This window comes from Carya illinoinensis, chromosome 1 (genome assembly GCF_018687715.1).
Source record: "Carya illinoinensis cultivar Pawnee chromosome 1, C.illinoinensisPawnee_v1, whole genome shotgun sequence".
NCBI classification, from domain to species: Eukaryota; Viridiplantae; Streptophyta; class Magnoliopsida; order Fagales; family Juglandaceae; genus Carya; species Carya illinoinensis.
Window position 1 is genome coordinate 45,639,030 of NC_056752.1, and position 19,899 is coordinate 45,658,928.

Below are 19,899 nucleotides of genomic sequence, written 5' to 3' on the forward strand. Positions count from 1 at the left end.
AGCATTCATCCATTCGGATATTGATAGCTTTGGTAGCACAATATAATCTTGAGTTAGCACAGCTTGATGTAAAGACAACTTTCTTACATGGTGATCTGGAAGAGGAGATTTATCTGTCTCAACCAGAAGGATTCAAAGAAGCTGGCAAAAAAAACTAGGTATGCAGTCTAAAGAAGTCTCTCTATGGCTTGAAGCAGTCACCTCGGCAATGGTATAAGCGGTTTGACCGCTTTATGATGGATCTGAAATACACTCGTTGCCAATACGATCATTGTGTATATTTCAGAAAACTTGCAGATTGATCTTTCATTTATTTGCTTTTATATGTAGATGATATGTTAATTGCATGTAAAAGTAAGGGGGAGATAGATCGCTTAAAAACTCAGTTAAGTCATGAGTTTGACATGAAAGATCTTGGAGAAGCTCGAAGAATACTGGGGATAGAGATCAGCAGAGATAGGGTGAAAGGTACAGTTCACCTTACTCAGAAGCAGTATCTGAAGAGAATACTGCAACGCTTCAACATCGACTCAAAGACGAAGCCGGTGAGTACTCCAATGGCCCCATATTTCAAGCTCAGTGCATTGCAGTCTCCTAAAACTGATGAAGAGCGGGACTACATGAGAAATGTCCCATATGCAAGTGTTGTAGGAAGCTTAATGTATGCCATGGTGTGTACACGACTTGATATTTCCCAGGCCGTTAGCTTAATTAGCCGCTATATGCGTAATCCTGGAAAGACTCATTGGCATGCGGCTAAGTGGATTCTACGGTACATTTTAGGAACCGTAGATATTGGTTTAAAGTTCGAGAAGAGTGAAGATAGTCTAGTAACTGGGTATGTTGACTCAGACTATGCAGGTGATCTTGACAAACGCCGATCGACAACTGGATATGTGTTCACTATGGCTAGAGGACCAGTTAGTTGGCGATCAACTTTGCAGTCGACAATTGCACTATCATCAACTGAGGCTGAATACATGGTTGTAACAGAAGCCGTGAAAGAAGCCATTTGGTTACAGGGATTGGTAACAGACTTGGGCTTTAAGCAACAAGAGGTTACCGTTTACTGTGACAGTCAAAGTGCAATTCATCTGGTCAAGAATCAAGTATATCACTCTCGAACAAAGCATATAGATCTCCGTTTCCACTTCGTACGTGAGATATTGGAAGAAAGGGACATTCTACTTCAGAAGATTGGCACTGAAGATAATCCAGCAGATATGTTGACAAAAGTCATCACCGGGATCAAGTTCCAACACTGTTTGGACTTGATTAATATCTCATACTGCTGAGCACCTACGGGTGCATTGGCACCTTAGGGCGCATTTGGTAGCGGAGATCTCTTATGGCAAACGAACATTTCGATAAAAGGATGAAATCATTGGAAGGATACAACATGTAGTATCCTAATGTGGCACACTTGGGTGGAGGGGGTGATTGTTGGGACCACCTCATGTGTGCCGTCCACCTTATTGGTGCCCATGTGTGTTGTCCACTCCATGTGGTTCCCATATAATGCCCATGTGCTCATGTGCCCATGTGGTGATGTTTCTCACATGTGCCTCCAGTGAATTAAGCGTTGGATTCCAGTGCATATGTGAAGGGAGAGGAGCTCATCTTCTCCTATAAATAGGAGAGGATGTCTGAAGCATAATTCATCCCATTGAGAGAGAGAAGTGTGAGAAGTGTGTGTAGTGTGCCATTTGAGATAGAGTTGTTTTGAATATAGTGTTTCCGCTCAGTAGACGTAGGCAAATTGCCGAACCACTTAAATATTGTCTCTATCTATTTTGTGTTTATTTTCAGGACAGCTTAAGGCACAACACAGAGCTCTGTTTCAAGTTTTTTTATAACACAATGAAATTTTCTGTTCAATTTTAGTTTATGTAATATACCCTCAAAACCCAGAAAAAGGGGAAGAGAAAATTCGTTGCAGAATAAATTTGTTCTCAAATGAGAGAGAGAGGGACCCTGATTTTGTTCTAGAAGAGACATGCCATGGAGAGTAAGCTTTCATCGTCGACTCCATTGCTTTCAAAAGTGAACCGAAACAGACAAAAGCTTCCCAAGAGCAAAAGAAGCTACTGCTTTTGAAATTAAAGCAATCAAAGGAATCTCGCAGTCGCCCCTACGGACTGGTGCGATGCGAGGAAGGCTTTGAGAGTTTGTGTGAGAGAGAGCGTGGGAGAGAGGCGAAAGAGACGATTCGGTGAATATCTCATCCGAGAAGGTGCCGTCAAATGGTACTCATATCAGAGGCACAAGCCGAAAGAGAGGAGGCCACACCAAGAGGCTGCAATCGACGTGAAGGCTGAAATGGAGAAATGTGCTTGAATTTCAAATGCTATGCTAAAAGAAGAAGAAATATAAAATCAAAATAAAGCCACGTGGAGGCTTGGTAGTAGAGTGGTAGAAGAGAAAAAGTAAGGCTATCATTTTTGTGTAAGTATATCATTGCTCTACACAAAATATCTACGGCAACTTTTGTCTTTAGTGCTGATGTATTGCATTTGGGCCTTTCGGCTGAAAAGAGTCGAGTGATTTCCATATCCAAATCCAAACCCAATTACTCTCTGCATTTTCAATATTTATGTATTATATACGGAATTTAAATTATTGGACGAAATGTTCAAAAAAGAGTTTCTTTCAATTATGTAAAAAGAAATTTAGGCTCCGTTTAGATATTAATAATTTATAAATAATATTAAAATAGTTTTTAAATAATTATAAATGGTAATAAAATAATTTTAAAATATATAAAAATAATTGTGCTATCCAACGTAACCTACAATATAATTAATTACAGAAGCTTACTACATGTTGAGCATACAATTCATCTATTTAAAAGTCTTTTATTCTCTGTTTCTCTCTCCTTGTTGTTTCTTTATTTTTAACTTTTTCTGCTTTTTTTTTTCACTATTTCTTGCTATAGTGTCATCCTTTTTTTTTTTAATTTTTTTAATCAGCTATAGTGTCATCCTAGATCATTGTTTAGTGCGTGAAAAAGAACTCACAGGGGTTGTTTGGATTTGCATATTATTTCATCTCATTTTATGTAATCATTACAAATTTTTTAAATTTATAAATAAAATACTAAAAAAATTAACCTTTTCAATCCCGAATATAAAAATAATATTATAATAATATTTCATTCAACTTTCATCTCATCTCATCTCAATTCAACTCATTATCCAAACCTCTCCTTTAAAATGAGATGAAATAAGAGTTAAAAGTTGAGTAAAATATTATTAAATATAATTTTTTAATATTATTTTTATTTTAAATTTTAAAAAATTTGAATTATTTTTTGTATTTTTTGTGAGAGTTTGAAAATTTTTAATGATTAAATGAGATAAGATAAGTTGATAGACACATTATAAACACATTAATGGAAAATATTAAAAATACTGAAAGATATAAAGATAGGTAGAAGAAATAAGTATATATACTTTTTTAATATTCTTTTAATATAATCTCAATTTTTATATTTCATTCTTATTTGGCTAATAAATATTTATTTTGTGTGTATATGTTATTGTATATGAGAAGGCGTTGTAAATTGATTGGTAGTTAAAGGTGATATTTTAAATGAATAAAAAATATTAAAATAAGATTACTTAAATTATATAAAAATAAATAAATAAACTGATATATGTTAGATTGTAAAAGTTATTAGATAAAATAGAAAGAGTGAGTTTTAATAATATGTTTTAGAGAATAAGATACAAAAATCTTTGGAAATTCTATAAGGGTTTGTTTGGTTATTAGACTCATATGAGTGCAGTTCAATTTTAGACTTCATTTAACATCCAAACATACTTAAGTCTACATTAAATGTATTTCATCTTGAGACATTGGGATTCACAACTAACAAAAATTAAAACTATCGGTCGATACCTGACTTTCTCTCTCTTTCTCTTTTATTTTAAAATGTAAAAAGACAAAAACATATACTTTAATTTCTTTTATCTGTAGCAAACTTAGAGCCCACTCGAGCGAGAGACAAATGTCTCAAGCGCTGGTGGACTCAAAATAAAAAAAAAAAAATCTTTTGCGTTACATGCATTTTGTTAATGCTAATTAAATAATATATAAATAAATAATAGTAAAATGTGAGCATGATACTTTGTAATTTTATTGATAATTATTTTATTTTGTTTTTATAAATTTGGGATAAGAAAATTTTGTTTTTATAACACTGGAAATATTTATTTTTATTTTGTTGTAATTTTTTACATGCAAGGGAATTTATGTTATTTATTAATAAAAGATTTAATAAATTAATTATTTAATCATTACAACAATTTTTCAATCATTAGCAAACCCTTTATATTTTTCAACTTTATATAAATAATACTAAACTTACTTTAAAATAGTCCCACAGAATTCACTCCATCATCTGAACTAACTATTATTTATAAAAAATTTAACTCGATTCAGCTTAACTCAACATTTAAATACAGTTTAACATTATTATATTCCTTTTCGAAATGCTAGATTAAAAAATAAAAAATAAAAAATAAATAAAGAGGGAGAAGAATGAGAACCCGCCATCATTAGAAAGATTTAGATGAAAAATGATAATTGATAGAATAATGGATTAGATTTTTTTTGTTTTTTTTTTTTTGCCGGTCACTCTATGTCCACAAATTTAGCCTTTGATTCTATCTGTGTAGGTCCTACCGTCTTGGTGACTTTTTTTTTTTTTTTAAACATGACATGACATCTCCTCATATCAAACTTGATATGTTAAACTAAAAATTAGCATTTAAAATTTTACCAATATAGTATTTTTTTTTTTTTAAACTTGTATGGTCTTCATTATTATTGATATTCTTTAAAAATAAATATATAAGAGACGACACTTTTTGCATATAAATAGAAATTCAACCTCATCCTTCAAAAAAAAAGGACTCAACTTTTATAGACAAACATTCGAGAGACGAGTTTTTTTTTTTCAATTAATAATAAGAAAACCAAAAAAGAAAGCAGTGAGATAGATGTAAAAAAAGATAAATTATAATTTGAACTAACTCTGATAGATTTAGGGGTGTAATCGATCCAGTTCGGTCCGATTTTGGACAAAATTTAGGATCGAACTGGTAGGCACCGGTTTTATATTTTTCAAAACCGATTACTCACCGATTTTTTTCCTAAATCGGTATTCCGGTTTTATCGGTTTCCGGTCCGGTTTGATCCGGTTTTCCGATTTTATTAATATACAAATTTGTCATAAAACTTCTGTTTAAAAAAAAAAAAAAACTGATTTAAAAAATTCTGTTTTATTAAAAATCTATTACCATTTACAAAAATCTGCTTTACAAAAAAATTATGCTATGTAAAAAAATTATGCTATCAAAAATCTGCTTTATAAAAAAAATCTACTATGTAAAAAAATTCTAATATAGAAAATCTGCTTTATAAAAAAAATCTGTTATAATCCTATATTAGACGATTAGTATTAGTATATATATATTAGTATTAGTTATAGCTATATAATATATTAGACAATATAATAATATTAATATTAGACTATTAGTATAGCTATATATTAGTATTAGTTTTGATGATTTAGTATAACTATATTAATATGAGTATAACTATAGTCTATATTAGAATATTAGTATTAGTATATATGTGATTATTTTTTATGTGATTAAAAATTATATATAATATTAATATATAAATAGTACCGGTCCGGTCCGGTCCAAAACTAATCGAAACCGAAACCGGACCGGTTCCGGCCAGTTTTTCATTTATGAAAACCGGTTCCAAAACCGGCATAACCGGTCCAGTCCGGTTCGGTCCGGGCCAGTTTTTCGGTTTGCCAGATTTTTTTTCCACCCCTAGATAGATTTCAAAATCAGTGACAGCACGTGAAGGCAATACACTTGTATATTTTCATCCATAAAACTCAAATATGAAAGGTTTGATAATGGCGGATCCGATGATCTGTGCGTATGTCAAGAATAATTATCATAGTGGGTGGCATGTGAGGACCACACATGGATGTGGGCGGTGTGTGAGAACCATGCACAACGATTTTAGCAAAACCACAACTTACTTCCGAACGATTTTCAACCTATAAATCTGCTTATATCAAGCGTGTCTTTCGGTAATTATCAAATAGTTATAGATATATCTTTTTTGATATTAAGAAAAGTAAATTTAAATTAAATAAAAGAAATATTAATAGACAAGATGAATGAATTCCTTTCCCGCCGGCAAAAAGAGTTTCACTGCTAAGCAGTCTGTCTAATTTTCCAGTAATAATAATCCTCCACTTAGAAGCTGACACCTCAGAAATCACACTAAACTCACGCTAGACTCGTGCGCATGGGATAGGAATGGAAAATTACTTCAGCTGAGGTATTTCTTCCAGAACGAACGTGTGCTTCCAGGCGGCTTTCAAAACGTAAAGAAAATGCTACGGAAAAGGAACCAAAGCAAGGAACGCAAGTGTAGCTTAATGGTCAGATGAACAGGAATACGGAAGCAGAATTCTGAAGCTATCATTTTGATTTATTAATTTCATGTACTCCAGAACATCATGAGAGAGAGAGAGAGAGAGAGGAAAAAAAGAGCAAATTTTTTTAAAATAAGAAGAAGAAGAGAATTATACATATTGGCAATTTGGCACTGACCTTTAATGGTGCCCAGGAGCACAAGCCCGCTGAAGGAAGAAAGCAAATAAAGTTTCACACAGTAGCCAAAACCCCCTTCGGAGGTTCCATATCTCTACCCTTATTCTTCGCTCAGATCTCCCTACAATCACCACAAACTTACCACAAAGTCAACTCTAATTCCGACTTGCAGTCACAAATAGACACCATTATCAGCCCCTTGGGTCCCATAAATAGCTTGTAAACATAAATAATTAAATATAAAAAATACTCACCATACTGAAAAGCAATTTGTTGCAAACCCACAACAGGAACTTACAAAAAAATCACTGCTTTTCCATTCTTCTGAACCAAATGACCATGAAAAAACCAGGGGTTGTGTCGCGATGGGCAAGGGGATCCGAGCTGTGACGGGAAGAGACTGTGAGCTGCGAAGGGGTGGGTTTTCAAAGGGGCTATGTCGCACAGAGAAAGGGGCTGCGAAGGGGAGGGGGCTGTGTCTCTTTGCAATAGTTGATAATTCTATGTAGTGCTAGTTCACACTATCTATAGTGGAAAGCCTAGGTGTCAGTACACTATTTGCAGGCTGTTATATGAGTATCCTTGGACGGACCGATTTTAAGGAATTATCTGGCAAGAATCCAATCTAGAGTGCTTATTTTCCAAGAGAAGGGGGAAATAGGCGCCTATGGTCTTTTTACCGTTTGGCTTTCCCCCGTGATTTGGTTGGACTTAGGAATTATTCAGCACCATTCAAATTACCGAGTCTCCCTCCCTTCCTATCACTGAAAACAATTAAAACACTTTTCTTTGAATTTCCAAATTTCAAAGACTCTTTCATTAATCCTTTGGGTGTGGAAGGCAGTGATCACTGAAAAACTACTCTTCTTTTTTCTTTTTTCTTGTTTTAAATTTTTCAAAAAAACGCACAAACAATTTCTTATAATTATCATTTTATGATTACAATTCGAAAGTTATAACTATAAGAAGTCTCAAAATCAAGCTTGTATATAAATTATAAACTATGTATAAATTATTAACAACGTAAAAAAAGAGAAAATAAGAGGATTATTAATAAAATGGGCAATCCCCACAATATCTAAATTAAAATTTTAAAACTGTCGATAATCTTTAAAAAATTTGAGATAAATGTAAAAAATATGGAAAATGATAGATATACAATATTTTTTTTCACATTTTATTTAAATATTTTTATTTTAGAATATAATTATATAAAAAATTGTGTATATAATTAAAACAAAACATTAAAATGGATTTGATGGTACGATGTTGATTTATTAATTATCCAAATGTGAAGGTGGTTGGATTAAAAATAAATTGAGAGGGTCATGGAGGTTGCTGACGTCAATAAATCCATGCACGGCAACTAGCTAGCTAGGTTGTAGGCTACAAATTAAACAATATGATAAATATTTTAGTCACAAAATGATTATATGAAAATAAATTTATAAATTAGCGTAATTTGATGCAGTGCGTTAGATTGTAAAATTATTTTTATCATAAAATAGATCTAATTAATTATATAAATTAGATACGTTAGTTTATAAATTTATTTTCTTATAATATTTTTGTGTTTATAGCAGTTCTCAAATAATAAATATTGTATACATAACTTAGACAATATTTTAAAGCTCCATAATGCATGCACATTAAGATTTCAAAGTTACTTTACAAGACTCTATATGTGTGTATATATAGTCTTCACTACTCCAGCATGTTTTCAGTCATTTGATCATCGATCGATTAATGTCTATAAATTTGAAATATATAATTTTAAAGGGAGGGAGTCCCCTATTGCTTTCTAGCTTCAGTCTCCCTTGTTTGTTGGTGCTAATTTCCTTCGGTAGAGGCACGAGCTCTCAGTCCCTCATGCACGCTTTTAAAGGATCAGCCAATCATTGACCCGTCAAAAAAAGTAGACAAACCAATGTGTGCAGCCCAAAGAGATGCCATTCTACAGCTGAATGTTCAGAGCAAGGGGAAGCAACATACACAAAAGGTAAGCACTATTATTGATTTTTCTGTATACATTTTCAAAATTATATTTTTTTTAAAGATTAATTTTACATATTAAAAAATAAATAGATGGGATTACTGTGCCGCTCAGCTCTAGCGTCCACCCCATGTCTTGAGGTATTTTGTGAAGTAACTTTTAAATCTTGAGGTGCATGCATCATGGAGCGTTAAAATATTGTTTAAGTTCTTTCCCATCCAAGCAATTGATTGAAAGAATCTTTAAAAATTGCAAAGGAAGGAACGAAAGAATCTTTAAAAATTGGAAATTTAAATAAAGAATATAATTGTTTGAAAAAATTTAATTGTAAATATAATTGTTTATTAATATTTGTATTAATTTATTATAATTAATTAAAAAATAAATTTTTATTAAAAATGAAATTAATTTAAATTTTAAATAAAAAATTAATATTAATATAAATTAATGTACGATTTTATTTATATATAATAAAATTTTAATTGTTTTCAGTGATAGGACGGATGGAGACTCGGGTGATTTGAATGGTGCTGAATAAAGTTATCCACGATTTAAAAGCACAGGTCTGACATTGTCCGTCCAACCAAGTCACTAAGACGGTAGGACCTACTCAGATCGAACCAAAGGCTCCAAATTTGTGGATATAGAGTGGCTGAACCGAAGGCTCCAGAAGCTGCTGCACTAAAGACAAAAGTTGCCGTAGATATTTTGTATAGATAGAGCAATGATATACTTAGATCATTCTTGCTTGTGAATAATATAATTTTTTTATTAATTTTATTCTTTATTTAATATTAAAGAAATGACTTTTATATATTAGTATGTATTTTTTAAACAATATTTAAATATATTAGAAAAATAACGAAAAATAGAAAAAACATATAAAAATGAAGATTTGTACTAACAGACACAACTGATAGTCAAAGTTGGACGAGACACTAATTGTGCCTTATAAAAAATATAAATTATTTAAAAAATTATTCATAAAATAAGTTTCATCTAATTTTGCAACAGAACATGTAAAAAACAAATCGCTACAGCACTATTCATCATTTAAACAATTTTTTTGTCATTTATGTTTCATTTATTCATTCATTTCCTTTTAATTTTACATTTCAATGCAAATTTTTTTTATTGTTCATCATTTAAAACACTTCTATTTTATTTTTTTTCTAAAAAATTCATGGAAATATTAATTTTCTAATTTTTTTTCATATTTTGATTTTATTTTTAATTTTATTTAGTTTATATATATTTTTATTTTATGTGATGACCCGCTTTTACGTGTATTTTCACTGAAGGGTTGTTTTTCATTTAATTAATATATTAGTTTATTTATTTTAAATTATTGTGTTTTAAATTGGTTTTTAATTTATTTGATGTTGTGTTTTATTTCTTTTAGTTGTTTTGTGATTTTTAATCTCTTTTCGGCGTGTTTTCCGGAGTGAGGATTGGACCTCATTTCTTTTCACATCTTTTTCCTTTTTCTCTATTTCCTTTTCCTTTTTTCTCTTTTCTTTTTTTCTTCTTCTTTCTTTTTTCCTTTTCTTTTTCTTTCTTTTCTCTTTCTTCTTCCTTTCCTTCCGTCCCGTGCGTCTTCTCTCTTTTTCTCATTCCCGTTGCCACCACTTTGACCGGCCAGTTCTCCGCCGTCCGGCCACCGTTTAATGCACCGTCACCACCATTCTCTTCCCCTTCCACCATAGATCATCCCCACCAATTTTCAGAGCCATCGGACCAGCCGTTAGCTTTCGAGAGCCGCCGGAAGTCGCTGCACCTGCTCTGTTTTTGCCCCTGTCGCCGAAATCTTCTTCAGCCCAGACCGCCGCCGTCCGGCCACCATTTGGCTCGCCGCCGGTCTCGTTCGAACCCCCTCCCTCCGGCGCACCACCCCACCAAATATCTCCCCCATCCGGCCAGCCGTTAGCCACCTAGAGCCATTTCTTTCCACACGGTTTTTGGCTCGATCCGACGCCGTCGCTCCACCTCTGGCCACCACCTCTTTACCACTTCATCACCGACTCCTTGCCGTCCTAACCCACCCATTTCCGGCCTCCAATGACCACCGGAACAGCTCCTACGAGCTTAGTTTCCGATTTACGTTTTCCGGCCATTTCCGGCGATTTCGCCGCCACCCACGGCCAACCACCACTTCCAATAGCTTCACAATCATCCCTAGACCATTCCCTATCAATTTCGTGTCCTAGTTTGTCCCCGTTCAAAAGTGGATTTTTCACAACCCACGGCCACAGTGAATTTTCACTGTGACGTTGCTGTTTTTCCGCCGTTTGCAACGCCGGGTGTTTTCTAAAATTACCGTATAGCGCCGTAAGTATTTTCCAAACTCTATTTTCAGATTTAAATATATATCGCTCATTCAATTTATTTTATCTGCTGGTTGGTTGATTCCGGACTGAGTCCGAGGAGTTTCGGGGGGTCGGATGGATGGAGGACGGAGTTGCCTGTTTATTTGGTTATTGTTGTTGGATTATTTGTTATGGCATTTCATGGTGCATGCACGTGTATTTGTGATTTTGTGTGAAAAGCCTGTGTATTAGCGTAAGTGTATTACGGGTGCGTGTGTACCACGAGCCCAAGCCGGGATGGGTTATTATCTTGGTGGAGCTCCTCTGGTCACTCGGGAGCGGAATAAACTGAGTGATGTCCCCTGAGTTGTCGCTAGACGAAGGGAGCGGGGCTAGGGGATGCTTGGCTACGAACGCGCCGGGCATCGCCCTACTCACCGACTCCGTGGCCCTTCGCTGGTGAGGGCTAGAGGATGCTTGGCTACGAACGCGCGGGGCGCGGAACTGGGCATCGCTCGTTAGGTGTCACATGCGTAGTGGTACTCTGCGGTGTGGCACTGGAGCCAGGGTGTGCGGATGACCCCTAGGGGAGGTCATGGTGCTTACGGATAATTTGGATAATGGTTTGAGATGTCAAATGGGACTTTTGGCGTGGTATTGGGCCAGATGGACTTCTGGCAAGATATTGGGCCAAATGGACTTTTGGCGGCCAAATGTGACTTTTGGCGTGTTTTTTGGAAAGGATATGTTTTTGGGCCAAATGAGATTTTTGGCGTGCGTGGAAAATTATGTTTTATGGGCTTTGTGCATTGGGCATGTTTCATGCATATTGTTTGAGTTCTATGTGTTTTTATCTGGTAGTGTTTGGGTTTTACTTACCTGCGGAACTATTTTTGATTCCGTAGCTTTTGGTGCAGGTTTGGAGGATGAGAAGGAGGAGGCTGAGCCCGAGGATGCGGCTCTGCCGGGTTGCTGATGTTATGCTTTTCTTTATGGTTTTAAAACTGTATTTGTGTTTTGTAATATTTTATTTAAGTATGTTTTAAACAGCTTATATTATGTTAAGAAAAATTCTGGTACTTAGTTATGACTTTCGTTATCCGCTGCGTGTTTCTTGTGCACATTTGTTGCCTTTGTACACACTTGGCACCCGTCGATGGGATGGTGACCATCCGGACGTCTCGATTTCACCGTGTTCGGGCGTGGGGATTTGGGGGCGTCACATTTTATATGTATATGACTGAATTATATTATATTGCATATAATAATATATTGCAAATCTAAAAATATATATATGGATATTATAAATTTTTTTGGTAAAAATGAAATGTTTAAAAAGAATAAAATATATCATTTAAATGATATGAATAAAAAATAGATAAGTTGATGTATGACATATTAGAATTTTATTTTTTAATAATATTATTGTTATGATTATTATTTTAGGATTTGAAAATGTTGAATTTATTATATTTTGTATGAAAATTTAAAAAAAAATTAATGATGAGATGAAATAAGATAAAATACTCTAATTGTCAAAATCAAAACTAAAATAAATATTTTAAAAAAATTATCTTATTTGAAGATAGTAAAAAAATTGTTAAGGAGTTCTTAAAGCATTGGTAATGGGTTATGCATTTTGGCTATTTTTTCTAAACATTATTTGGCTATTTTTTCTCTCTCCTATCCATTAAAATCAATTTTTAGAAATTTGCATTAAAATGATTTTGATATATAAAATTTATATTAAATTGATGATACAAATTGTTTTTAAGTATATATTAATATTTATTGATAAAATTGGTCATTTTGATATATAAAATTAGCAATATTTAGATATATATAATTTTTATTTTTGAGCACATTTAACTAATTGTAAAATATATAAAAATAATAATTTTAAGAAAAAAATAAAAAAATTGATATTTTATTATTATTTGGTTTAAATATGCATAATCCAATGTAAAAATTTTTCTTTGCATAAATCTAGTTAGGGCTGTAAATGAATCAGTCTGTTCGATAGCTTGCTCGGTGCTCGCTCGGTTAAACTCGAATCGAACTCGACTCGTGAAAAAAAAAAACTCGTTCGTTAAAGCAGATGCTCGCTCGATTTGTAAATGATACATACTCGACAAAACTCTACTCGACTCGACTAAGGCTCGTTTAGGCTCGCTCGTTTATACTCGAGTCGACTCGTTAGTTCGACTCGATTAAAATTCATTCATATATTAATAAATATATACATACACCTATGCATGTATATATGTATTAGCTAATAATATAAGCATACCACTTTTATAATTAAATATATAATATGTATTCTAATTACTTATGTCTATGTATTAAATATATTTCATAGGTATATTTTATAATTTGTATAATAATTAGTTGATAAAATTTAATAATTTCATATACTAGTATGTGGAAACCATATATGAAATAGATATATTCTATCATATTAAGTATATGTATTAATAATATATGTAGCCATATAATATATTGTTATTTTAGATAAATATCAACTAGTTAGATATTAATTATTTATAAATTTTTTAAAATTTTATAATTTAATAGAGGTTCTACTTGTTAATTGTATAAATTTAATATTAATTCTTTTTTATTTATATATTTAATTTATTAATTATTAAATCTTATTAAAAATAATAATTCAAGTTCGAGCTCGAGCTCGAGCTCGACTCGACTTGAACTCGTTTGTGGGACGAACTCGAGCTAAGATTTCAACTTATCGAGTCGAGCTCGAACAAAGAATTAAAAAAAATCTCGAGCTCGGGCTCGAGCTCGAGCTCGAGTATTTTAAGTCGAGCTCGAGTTCGACAAGCCAAAGCTCGGCTCGACTCGACTCGGCTCGATTACAACCCTAAATCTAGTATGCCGCCTAGCCGATACTGCTTGGCAATTTTTTTATTTATTTAATGATTAAAAAAGTGATTTTAAATGTATTGATGTATTTTTTATTTTCTAAAAATATTTAAATATATTAAAAAAAGTGAAAAAACTGAAACAGTTGAGCAAGTTTTTCAATCTCCTCCACTGAAAACGTGAAAACCAGTTCACTATCGATGGTTTTTGGCTGACAGAAAGGGACCTCCATCTCCGGCAGTGATTGAGGCACCACAGAGACTAGATCTGCAAAAGACCTGACCGGGACTGTCATGGGCGACGGGCCATTAGAGGCCGCCATGCAGCAGGCGAGTACACCTAGCAGAGACCAAACACAAACCCTAGCGTCCACCCCATGTCTTCGTTCGGATGGCTAACGAGATGGATTTTAATAAGGCCCTGTCCAGAGAATCTTGTAAGGTAAATGGCATCTTCTACCGGCCTTTTGCATGGACACCAGAATTCAATGAAGATTATGAACCACTGTGTGTACCGGTTTGGGTGTTCTTGCCTGGACTTCCACCGAGTTTTTACCAGCCTTCAGTGTTAAAGATGATCACAGCTCCCATTGGCAGGTTTCTTCGATGTGATAATTCCACTACGTGTGCTACGCGCAGATGGTGCTCGGATATGTCTGGAAGTCGACTCTTCAAAGGCTCCAATTAATTACTTTTGGATCGGTAAGCCTGGGGTCCCGTGAAGTAGAAGGCAGGAGATTATTTTCGAGACGCTGTTGGCATACTGCTCCAAATGTAAATGTCAAGGACATAATGCTCAAACTTGCCGCAAGAAAACCGATCAGAAGAAGCAGATGAAAGGCTCAAAGAAATGGGTAAAAATTGATGTGAAGCTTACGAAAGATAGGGTGACCGATCTTGGGATTTCAGGAAATACTGAGAAAGAGCTACAACAGGAAGGTTTGGTGAATCATGAAGTTGCTACAGTGGTCGAGAAACCCCCTACGTTGAAGGCTGACATTGTTGGGAAGGAGGTCTTGGATGATGCAACTGGACATGGGAACGTTGATAGCACGGAGGTGCAGCTTACTCAAGTTCATCGGCATGAAACAGTCAAGGTTTATGTAGGGGAACTGAGTTCCTCTAAGGGTCAAAAGTTGGAACATGGTGTGGCTTTGATGAGTGAAATGTGTGTGGCGAAAGGTGCTGGTTCAGTTTTGGGTATCACAGGTAAGGAAGGGAGATCTAACGATATTCCTCTTTTTCAAGTCACGGAACTTATGGAGGATGGGTCCAGCTTGCATGATGAGATTATGTTACAGGAGAATGATGACGAGCATGTGGAAAACTTGATCTCTACTGGATGCAATGATGAGGGCAATAAAGAGTTGGCTGCTGAAACACAATCTGATCATGAAGTTGAGAAGTTTCTATGAAAGAGGATATGCAAAAAGATTATTATACAGACTCAGAAGACATGACTAAAAATGCAAGTAAGTTTCTGAAAAGAAACTCTACCTGGGCTATTACTCGACCTAATAATTGGAAATTATGATTAGTCCAATTCTCTTTTGGAACATACGGGGAGTTCATTCTTCCAAGTTGAGGTTGAGGAATATTATTAAAAAATTTAAGTCGAATATTATTGCTTTCGCTGAGCCTTTTTTGAAGGAAGATAAAATAACTACTCTTTTGGGGAAGTATAATTGTAATAGTTTTGTCACTAATGAGAGGCATAGTGGGAAAATTTGGTTGTTGTGGAACTCTGAGATCTCTATACAGTGGTTGAATGGGTCGAACCAATTTGTTTCTGTGAAAGTTGAGAACGGGTTTGTTTTTATTCTTACTATAGTCTATGCGAAGTGCAACCCTATTGAAAGGAAGAATCTTTTGGAAGATTTGGTTGAGATGAGTAATGGAAATCTCTCGTGGATTCTCTACGGCAATTTCAACATTATAAGAGAGGATTCGGAACGACGGGAGGGACACCCTCGACCTTTTAATGCTATGGGGGATTTCAATATTTGCCTTCAAAACTGCAGGGTTATGGATATGAGATCACAATGCGTGTTGATGACCTGGTGTAATGGCCAAAGCAGCTTGGCTCGTAGTTGGGCAAGGTTAGATTGTTGCTTTCTTAATTCTAATTTTCTTAATTGTTTTCCTAACGTCTTTTCTCAAGTTTTGTCTCGTTCTACCTCTGATCATTCTCCTTTAGTGATTCAAATGGGTGATGACCCATTAGGTATGGGCCTATCCCTTTTCGTTTCCAATTTATGTGGACTGACCATGCAGATTTCCTTAGTTTCGTGGAGGGGAATTGGAATCAAGATGGGCTTGGTTCTGGTCTTTTTAAGTTATCATTTAAGCTTAAAAGACTTAAGCTAGCGCTTAGAGATTGGAATCAACGTGTTTTTGGGAGGACTGATGTGATTATTAAGGATATTGAGCAGCGTATTGATCGCCTGGATAATAGACTTCAGAACTCTTATTCTATTGAGGATGATAATGATCTCTTGGCTGCCAATTTGAAACTTTTAACTTGGAAGGGTCGGGAAAACATTCGTCTGTCTCATATGGCTAAGAAAAGATGGTTGATATATGGGGATAATAACTCAAAAATTTTCCATGTGTATTTGAATGCTAAAAATCAAAAGAGGATTACTTATATGTTTCTTGCAGATGGTACTCATTTAAATAACCCTCTTGAGATTCATAAGACCGCTGTTGAGTATTTTAAGCAGTTTTTGGGTGAGAATAGCCATTGTGAGTTTTCCAGTTTACGGGATTTGATTTCCCCAGTGATTACCGCGGATGAGAATTTGATGCTTTGTAGTACTCCTTCGATGGGTGATATTAAGGATGCTTTGTTCAGTATTCCTATTGATAGTAGCTCAGGTCCGGATGGTTTTGGTTCCGGTTTCTTTAGGTCCTGCTGGGAGATTGTTAAAGCAAACCTTTTGGAGGCAGTTTCTAAGTTCTTTCAACATCAACTGCTTCCTAGATATTATTCAGTGTCTTTTATTGTTCTTATCCCAAAGGTTGAATCTCCTACGGGCTTTGACAAGTTTAAGCCTATCAGTTTGTGCTCTGTGGTTTATAAGATCTGTGCGAAAATTTTGGTGGACCGCCTCACGAATGTGCTTCCTAAGATAATTTCCCAATAGTAAGGGGCCTTTATTCCTGGTCATAGCATTTTTGAAAATATAAGTTTTACGCAAGAAATGGTCCATTCTATTAATAAAACCACTATAGGGGAAAATGTCTTGGTTAAGCTTGATATGTCCAAGGCTTATGATAGAGTAAATTGGAGGTTCCTTATTCAGGTTCTGGATTCCTTTGAGTTTTCTTCTCAGTTTTGCACTTTGATAAACCTATGTATTTCCTCACCTTGGTATTTTATTATGATGAATGGTACCTCCTTGGGTTTCTTTAAGGGCGAGCGTGGTCTGAGGCAGGGCGACCCGCTGTTTCCTTATTTATTTGTCATTATGCAGGAGACGCTATCTCGGCTGCTCAAGAATGCTTTTGAGAATGGCAAAATTGGCAGGTTTTCTCAAGCTAGAGGTACTCCCTTTATTTCCCACCTTATGTATGTAGATGATATTGTTATTTTTTCTAATGGTGGGAAGAAGTCTATGAGAGGATTGATGGAGGTGCTTAATCTTTATGAGAAGTGGACAGGTCAGATTCTTAATAAAAATAAAAGTGCTATTTTGTTTTCTAAAAAAATATCTGATCCTAGAAAGTCTTCTCTTCTTCGTATGACTGGTTTTTCAGAAGGATCTTTTCTCTTTAAATATCTGGGAATTCCTATTGTGATGGGTCGTCTGAAGGTTTGTGATTTTGGCGATCTGATTGGTAAATTTAATAAGAAAGTTGCAGGGTGGAAAATGAAATTGATTTATACTGGGGGCCGTGTTATTCTTTTACGTCATGTTTTATCGAGCATGGCAACTCATCTCATGGCTGTCCTTCATGTTCCCCATGGTGTTTACGTGGCGCTAAACAGGATTATGAGTTCCTTTTTTTGGGTGATTTTGAAGGGAAAGGAAAGAGGAAGTGGGTGGCTTGAAAAAATATTTGTCATCCTACGGAGGAAGGCGGTTTGGGTATTCGGGATTTTGAGGAGATTTAGAGGGCCTTACATATGAAATTTGCTCGGCATCTAATTTAGGGGCATTCTTTATGGGTGGATTTTTTCAGAGGCAAGTATGTGAAAGGTAGTCACTTATCCCTTTTGAATCCTACTAAAGGAACTAGGTTTTGGAAAGCCATTGTGCATTGCATCCCGGAGGTTTTAAATAATTCTAAGTGGCTGGTGAAAGAAGGTAATGTTTCTTTTTGGTATGATAATTGGGCGGATGGGGGTCCTATTGGTGATCATTTTCCAGTTCTTGAGAGACCTTTGCTTAAAGTCAAAGAGTGTCGGCTTGATAATGGTTGGGATACTTCTCTTTTGGAGAGATTAGTGGGTTCACAAAAAGCTGAAGATTTGTTTCAGCTTTTGGCGACTAGGAAGGATGGTCAGGATATCCTTATTTGGATGAGGGATAACAATGGGAAGTTTAACACTAGAAGTGCTTGGGATTGTATCCGTGTGAGAGCTCCTTCATTACCTTGGGCAAATTGGATTTGACATACTCATATCCCTAAGAAAATTTCTATTATGATGTGGAAGGCGTACCATAATTGTTTGAGTGCGGATGAGAAGATTAAGAATATTGGCATTCCTATTATTTCTAAATGTAATTGTTGTGCCAGGGGACATATGGAGGATTTAAATCACATACTCTGTACAGGTGATTTTGCCATATGTATTTGGAGGTTGGCAGCAACCCATCTAGGTGTTCATATTGGTGTTTTCAATACTTGGAAGGAGCAAATTAATTTCTGGTTTCGGCGTGCTGGTAAGTCTTCTCAGTTAAGGTCTATCTTTGGTATTCTTCCTTCTATTGTTTCTTGGAGGCTTTGGGATAGACGTTGCAAAGCTCGGGTGGAAGATAAAGTGGAGTCAGTTCAGTTTGTTTGGCATGTTATCAAGTTATGGATTCGAAGGATTATGTCGTTATTTATGAAAGTCGCTAGGATTTCTATTCAAGATGAGGCTAATCTGAAAAGGTTGGAGATCCCGGTTGTATATCCTAAGCCCAGGCATATTCGTGTGATCAGGTGGAAACGGCTACCCCAAGATTGGATGAAACTTAACTCGAATGGTAGTAGTTTAGGGAATCCAGGGCCGGCTGGTGCTGGGGGGGTTATTCGTGATAGTCTTGGTAGGTTGCACTCTACTTACTCGGTTTTTTTGGGTCAGGGTTCTAATAATTTTGCTGAGTTGAGAAGTTTGTTGAAAGGGGTTACGAGGTGCCATCAGTTTGGTTTTCGTCGGGTTGAGATTGAGGTTGATTCCCAATTGTTGGTTCGCTGGTGTACGAAGGGTGAGTGTAATATTTGGTACCTAGAAGATTTTTGGGAGGAATTGTAGGGTCTTTTGGGCTGTATGGAGTTTCGCATGCACCATGTTTTTCGAGAAGGTAATGTGGTCGCTGATTTTCTTGCCAAAAGGGGAGCTGGGGGTTTCGATATGGATTGGTCTGTTAATGACTCCTTACCCGATCAGCTCCGTGGTCTGCTTCGTATGGACAGAATTGGTCTTCCCTACTTGCGCTTTTCGTAGTCCTGGTAAGTTTCTCTTTTGTTTTCTTGGAAATTGTATGTTGACTGCTCGTTTTGCAGGTGCTTTGGCTTTGGTCTTGTCTATTTGGTTTCTGTTTTTTACATTTAGTTGGTTGGTTGTTTTAGGCATGTTAGAGTTAGTCTCTTTTTTGGATGTTTTGTTCTTTTGGTTTGGTTTGTTTGGACACTTGGTTTTAGGTCTTCTCTCTTAGCGTTTATCTTGTAAGCCCCCAAGTGTTATGATGTTACTACGGTATTCCTCCGTTATAAGTAAGGGCTTACTAATAAAATTGGGATGGGGCCGCTATATGGATGGCTACCTGTTCTTCTATTAAAAAAAAAATGTATGTATATTTCGTCTGGTAAAATGAAAAGGGAATAATAGCAGTGGTATCTAGGAAAAGCATACCAATTGAAGA

General features: G+C 35.2%; 1 long non-coding RNA gene across 1 annotated transcript; it reads right to left on the bottom strand.

Moving 5' to 3' along the window:
- Positions 1-6,495: 6,495 nt before the first annotated feature.
- On the bottom strand, positions 6,496-7,377 carry LOC122277350. The gene is made up of 2 exons (XR_006228986.1): positions 6,902-7,377; positions 6,496-6,768 (listed from the first exon to the last, which is right to left on the bottom strand). It is a non-coding gene; the product is annotated as an uncharacterized LOC122277350 (long non-coding RNA).
- Between the last annotated feature and the right edge of the window lie 12,522 nt (positions 7,378-19,899).